General features: G+C 37.0%; 1 long non-coding RNA gene across 9 annotated transcripts; it reads right to left on the reverse strand.

The window, feature by feature from the left end:
• Nucleotides 1-658: 658 nt before the first annotated feature.
• On the reverse strand, nucleotides 659-4,832 carry LOC113340501. 9 transcript variants are annotated; one of them, XR_003355522.1, is made up of 9 exons: nucleotides 4,590-4,832; nucleotides 4,374-4,471; nucleotides 4,085-4,176; nucleotides 3,064-3,520; nucleotides 2,909-2,981; nucleotides 2,744-2,814; nucleotides 2,294-2,388; nucleotides 1,062-1,214; nucleotides 659-879 (listed from the first exon to the last, which is right to left on the reverse strand). It is a non-coding gene; the product is annotated as an uncharacterized LOC113340501 (long non-coding RNA). The 9 variants fall into 9 exon arrangements; XR_003355519.1 differs by having other exon boundaries at nucleotides 3,064-3,964; XR_003355520.1 differs by having other exon boundaries at nucleotides 4,036-4,176.
• Nucleotides 4,833-5,067: the final 235 nt, after the last annotated feature.

Genomic DNA, 5,067 nt, shown 5'->3' on the forward strand with positions numbered 1-5,067 from the left:
AGGCATGCCAAAAAGAGGTTGCTGGATTTTAGCTTCAGTTGGGGGGGTTATTGTCATCATCAGTGATGACAGTCGGGACAAGATTGACAATGTGATAGTTAATGACAGGAGAGGAATGTGATAGTTAATGACAGGAGAGGAAGTGCTGAGAAGATCATGGAAGCACTGCACCAAATTCTGGGATTAAAAACAAAACTGAGTCGTTGATAAAATGGGTTGTAACGGTTCTTGCCTGTTCAAAAAGGGGTAATATAATTTTTTGTAACGGCAACAGGACCGTTACGAATTTTTGGTTGTAACGGCATTCGTAACATGCTTGAGTGGGGAGTCGTAAGATGCACGAGCCGTTACGAAATTTTTGTAACTGACAGTCGTAACACCTTCAAGCCGTTACGAATTGTTTTGTGAAAGCCGAAAATTACTGGCGGTCAAAATTAGTCAATACTGACCAATTTTGACCAGAGCAATATTGACCGGCAGAATATCTGCCGGAAATACAAATAACCTGCATTCCTTTCATTCTACCACATTCAACAATAGTTTTTTTGTTCAATTCATATCAATATTCATTCGATTCATACAAATTCAAATTCAATCAATCAATTCATATAAAAAAAGAACATCAATTCTTCTAAGTACAATTTTTTTTTTTATCAAATTTCGAGGGAATACATAGAAACTTCCTAAGTTCAGTTCCTTCTCACTTAGGTCAGTATAAGTTCAGCTCAAAAACTACATACAACAAACTCAAAACTTGCAGATACTTCTCAAAACTTGCAGATAGTTACCAAGCATTCTTCATCAAGTTCTCCATAATCCCTGACTTATTCATAAGGATAATAACCAGGCCGCTTGCAGTTCCTGCACAAAGAATCTGGCCTGCAAAAAGAAGGTAGAAAACAAAATCAAAACCGCTAAGAAGCCAAGATTTAAATTGCAGGGTAACTAACTGAAAGCAGATAGAATTCTTTAAATTTGAGCATACATTAACACCTCTTCAGCCTTGAGAATAATTGAAGCTAATAGGATCAAAAATAACTATGAGATAAAGCACAACTTACAAGCAGCTTCACCTGTAAGCTGGTCTGTTGCTCCAGCAACATTCGCGAAACCTACCAACGTCATTGTTCTTCAATGCCCCGATCACCTGTAATGCTGGTCTTCTCATCTCAGCACAATATTGCTCTGCTGCTTCACTGTCCTCCAGCTTCTTTCTAAAATATGTCAAGTAACAAAAATCTCAGAAACACAACTGAAACTGACATATATAGGTACCAATTTAATTTAATAGAAAAAACACGTTAAGAGGGAAGTCATAGAAACTCAAACAAATACACATTTAAATATACATGCAATTTTGACGTAATTTGCCCAGCTTAGTGCTTTTAATGCAATTATTTTATATGAAACTCTGCAAACGATATCTAAAGGTTCCTGAAGTTCTTTAAACCGATCCAAAAGCAAGAGATGAAAAGAAACTTGCGGACATAATGCAGAAAACGTTTTGCTCCAGAATAAGAAGTGTAGGTAATCATTTCAATGCTACTTTTGTGTTCAAAACCAAAAAAGAAGGAAGTTAATTATATCACCATCTATATTTGATTCCACCTACAATCAACCCAAGAGCGCAGCCCAAGCAATGATCTCAAGTAATAGGTTTTTTATGTTTGATCTAATCGGTAACTGAAGATTTGCGAGCTTTAAAAAAAGCTAAACGAGATCAAAAAGAAATCAATATACAGCAACCAATAACCGAGCATGTGTTTTAAGATGGACCACAACAAAAAATCTAGGGTCCTGGTGAGAAGAGGGGAACCGGATACAAGCGGCCTGATTTCCCTCATTAAGGCCACCTTGACCATCCAAGATAGATAATATATCTAGGGAATAAACAAGAAAAGACAGATAACTTCACAAACCAAGTATATCAAGTAGCTCAAATATTAGAACAAAGAGACTAAACAACTATCTAGCATATATAGGCCTACCTTCGACCTTTCTGCAAGTGAAATAACATGATTAGCATGCCACGTAAGCATAACTTAGTCTCGTAGGTATATGATAACTACTGTCGATTTCATATATACTAGTCAAAGAACATATGCCTTAAAAGACAAGTCAGTAACGACACATGAGCAATCATAACTTAGTCTCGTTTACTCAGTAGATTTTCCCTTCTTTGGAATCAGTAGGCAAGAGCGGATGAGTAATTGACAAGAAATGTGTGGCAAGCATAAATCTTTCAATGTAAGACATAACAAATAAGTATGCAACATTTCAACAGCATACAAACCTTAATGTCAAGATGAGTCACAATGCACTCCCCAAGCGATGGACCAAGAGTGAAAGTGTGAAACCATTGACACCAGTTCCAGAGCTCAACACAAACTGCAAGATCATGCCTTCAACAGTTCAGACTTATGTAAATCATTATAGTAATCTCAATTAAGTATGTTGAACTTACTCTCAAGAGAAACATATTGAAATGTACCGCAACATTAAGGAAAAACCAGAGATTTGAAGAAAAAAATGCAAGACATTAAGCATTAATACTGAACGAAAAACATGCTTCAGTAAAAGGGTCTCATGGTTCCAATGGAAACACCACAGTCGATGTTGGAAGAACCATCCAAGGGATCAAAAACCACACAGTATCTGCGCTATTAGCAAGACATAGGTCATTGGTAAAAGTCATGCAGCACTTAACATAGAATGCACAATAAGAGAGAGGATCAGCAGTCACCATCAACACAATGCTGGATCCACAAAAGTTGCTTCTCCGTCTTCTTTCCTTCTTTCCTTTACTGTAATAGACTGTCGATAAGGAGGATAAAATAAATTACTTAACCAATTTCAAATCCATTGAACACCATAGTCAAATCTAACTCAATAGTTCTCGAAGACTTACTGTTCTTCCGCTGCTTATGAGCCTGAACAAATATATTATTTTAAAGAATATCCAGTTTCTTTTGCTCTCCCCCCTGCAATCAAAGACGAACATATCACTTCTTAGTAGCTAGGTCCAACAAAAAGTGAGTAAGAACTAAATTTAACTTCCATTACCAGCAAACTTCTCCTTCTGCTAATCTCAGTAACACTCAATCAAGCCCCTTCCAAATGCATCATCCATACAAAACTAACCACTCCCTCTACTTCTTAACCTGAACTGCAAATAACCATAGCTCAAACATTCTAGGTTCTTAAATGCATTTAACCTGTAACAAGGTCCATTTGAAGAGACAAACTCATAGGCGGACGAGATTTCAGACCATAAATCAGTTTCTGAATTCCCAATCATATTCTTGTCTGTCAAACTCTCCTGATGGACAGGAATGTCAATCAAAAGAAAAGTAAGAAAGACTATTTAAGTACATGTGAGGGTTGTGCATCATCTCTGAGACAAGAAGAATTTACAGATCAGAACGTGTTCTATAAATGCAGGTGATGGTTGCACTCTTATGAAATCCATACACACTTGAGCATCACTTGCTACTCTAAATCGCATAGCAAACTTCTGCATCTGGAAAATTCAAATAACAAGTATTTTTAACTGATTTGAACGGCATGATAAATGAAATATATTTTCTGAAACACAAGTTGTAACATGTAAGATACATTACCATAAGGGCGAAATTTATACACTAGAACTAATAAACCAGATAAACCAACAGCCCAATTCTATGACCGTTTAATATAACCACTATCAGCAGTTGCAAAATTTAATATAACCAACCGTTATCAAACCAAATCAGCATTAATTCTACATAACTGAGCACTAGGACCATTAATACCCCTGTTTATTTCATCCCACAGAAGAGGGAGTAAGAGCTACATATCTCAAGAAAGCATATGTGAAAGAATTTTAATATCACACCAGATCTTTATAAAATGTCGTGGATCAGTCTTGGAAGCTTGCAAATATAGCTCTACTTCCTCTAGGAGGGCACTCTGTGTCACATGATACCTGAGGCCATGAGAAATGCAAATTGCACACAAAATGATGTTCATGTATCAAGTAACAAAAATAGTCCGCACCATCATCAGCACAATCCCGAACATAACCTACTTGAAAAGTATAGATTACCATCTTCTACTAAACCACCCCAACACGCTAGCGTACAAATAACATTTGATTCAAATTAAGGTTCAGGAGTTTTGAACTTCCTAAGCGAGACCCTGAATAAAATCACACTACACTGTAAGATGGAATCAGCTAATTGAAAGCAGATTTTCCCAAACTAAATACTGACATGTCCGACCAAGAACTCCAGATTAAAACCTTAACCACAAACTCTAAACCCAAATAGCTGAAAAATCAAACATAAAAGCTTTCAGTATTAGTGGTTTATAACCAAGCAGATAGTCAAAATTACCTTAGGAGTAGTTAGAACAGCACCATCAGCACTACCAGAAGCAATCCCAACCCCTTGTATCTTCTCAGCCAACTTATCAACTTCATTCCCATCTGCATCTGAATAAAATGCCCTAAATCAGAAACCCAAATCTCATAATCGACTGAACAACAATCCCTAAAACAAATACCTAAATCTAGCTGAAAATAAATCGAAATCAAAACCAAAAATAGATACCTAAATTAAACAAAGTAGACCAGATGCGTTCTCACGATTAGCTGAGAGTGAAGATCAGTTCTTCCAAGTGCGAACTCCGACGAACAAACTAAAATCGAATCATAATACAGACTGAAACCCTAAAATCGATTTATGAATCCCTAAACATTCTATTATAGATTATGAACAAACTGATTCATCAAACTCGATCTAGTTTCATCGGCTGAGAGGAAGAGAAGAGAGGATGAGAGCAGATGAGAGAAAAAAAAGAAACGAAAAATGAAATTCTCGATCTGGGTTCAGTAGGGTATACAGAAATCACGTATGCGAATCGCACACGCATGGGGGAAATATCCTCTAATGTTACTCCTCTTGGGAGAACACACAATGGTACGCGTGTGAATGGCACACTCACAGACTCCAGGTGTGACGAAGCGTGTGGCTGGCACGCCTATAAAAACTTTCGTAAGGGCTGGTCCCTGTTACGAATTTTTAAAAC

Source organism: Papaver somniferum, unplaced genomic scaffold, assembly GCF_003573695.1.
Source record: "Papaver somniferum cultivar HN1 unplaced genomic scaffold, ASM357369v1 unplaced-scaffold_22, whole genome shotgun sequence".
Lineage (NCBI taxonomy): Eukaryota > Viridiplantae > Streptophyta > Magnoliopsida > Ranunculales > Papaveraceae > Papaver > Papaver somniferum.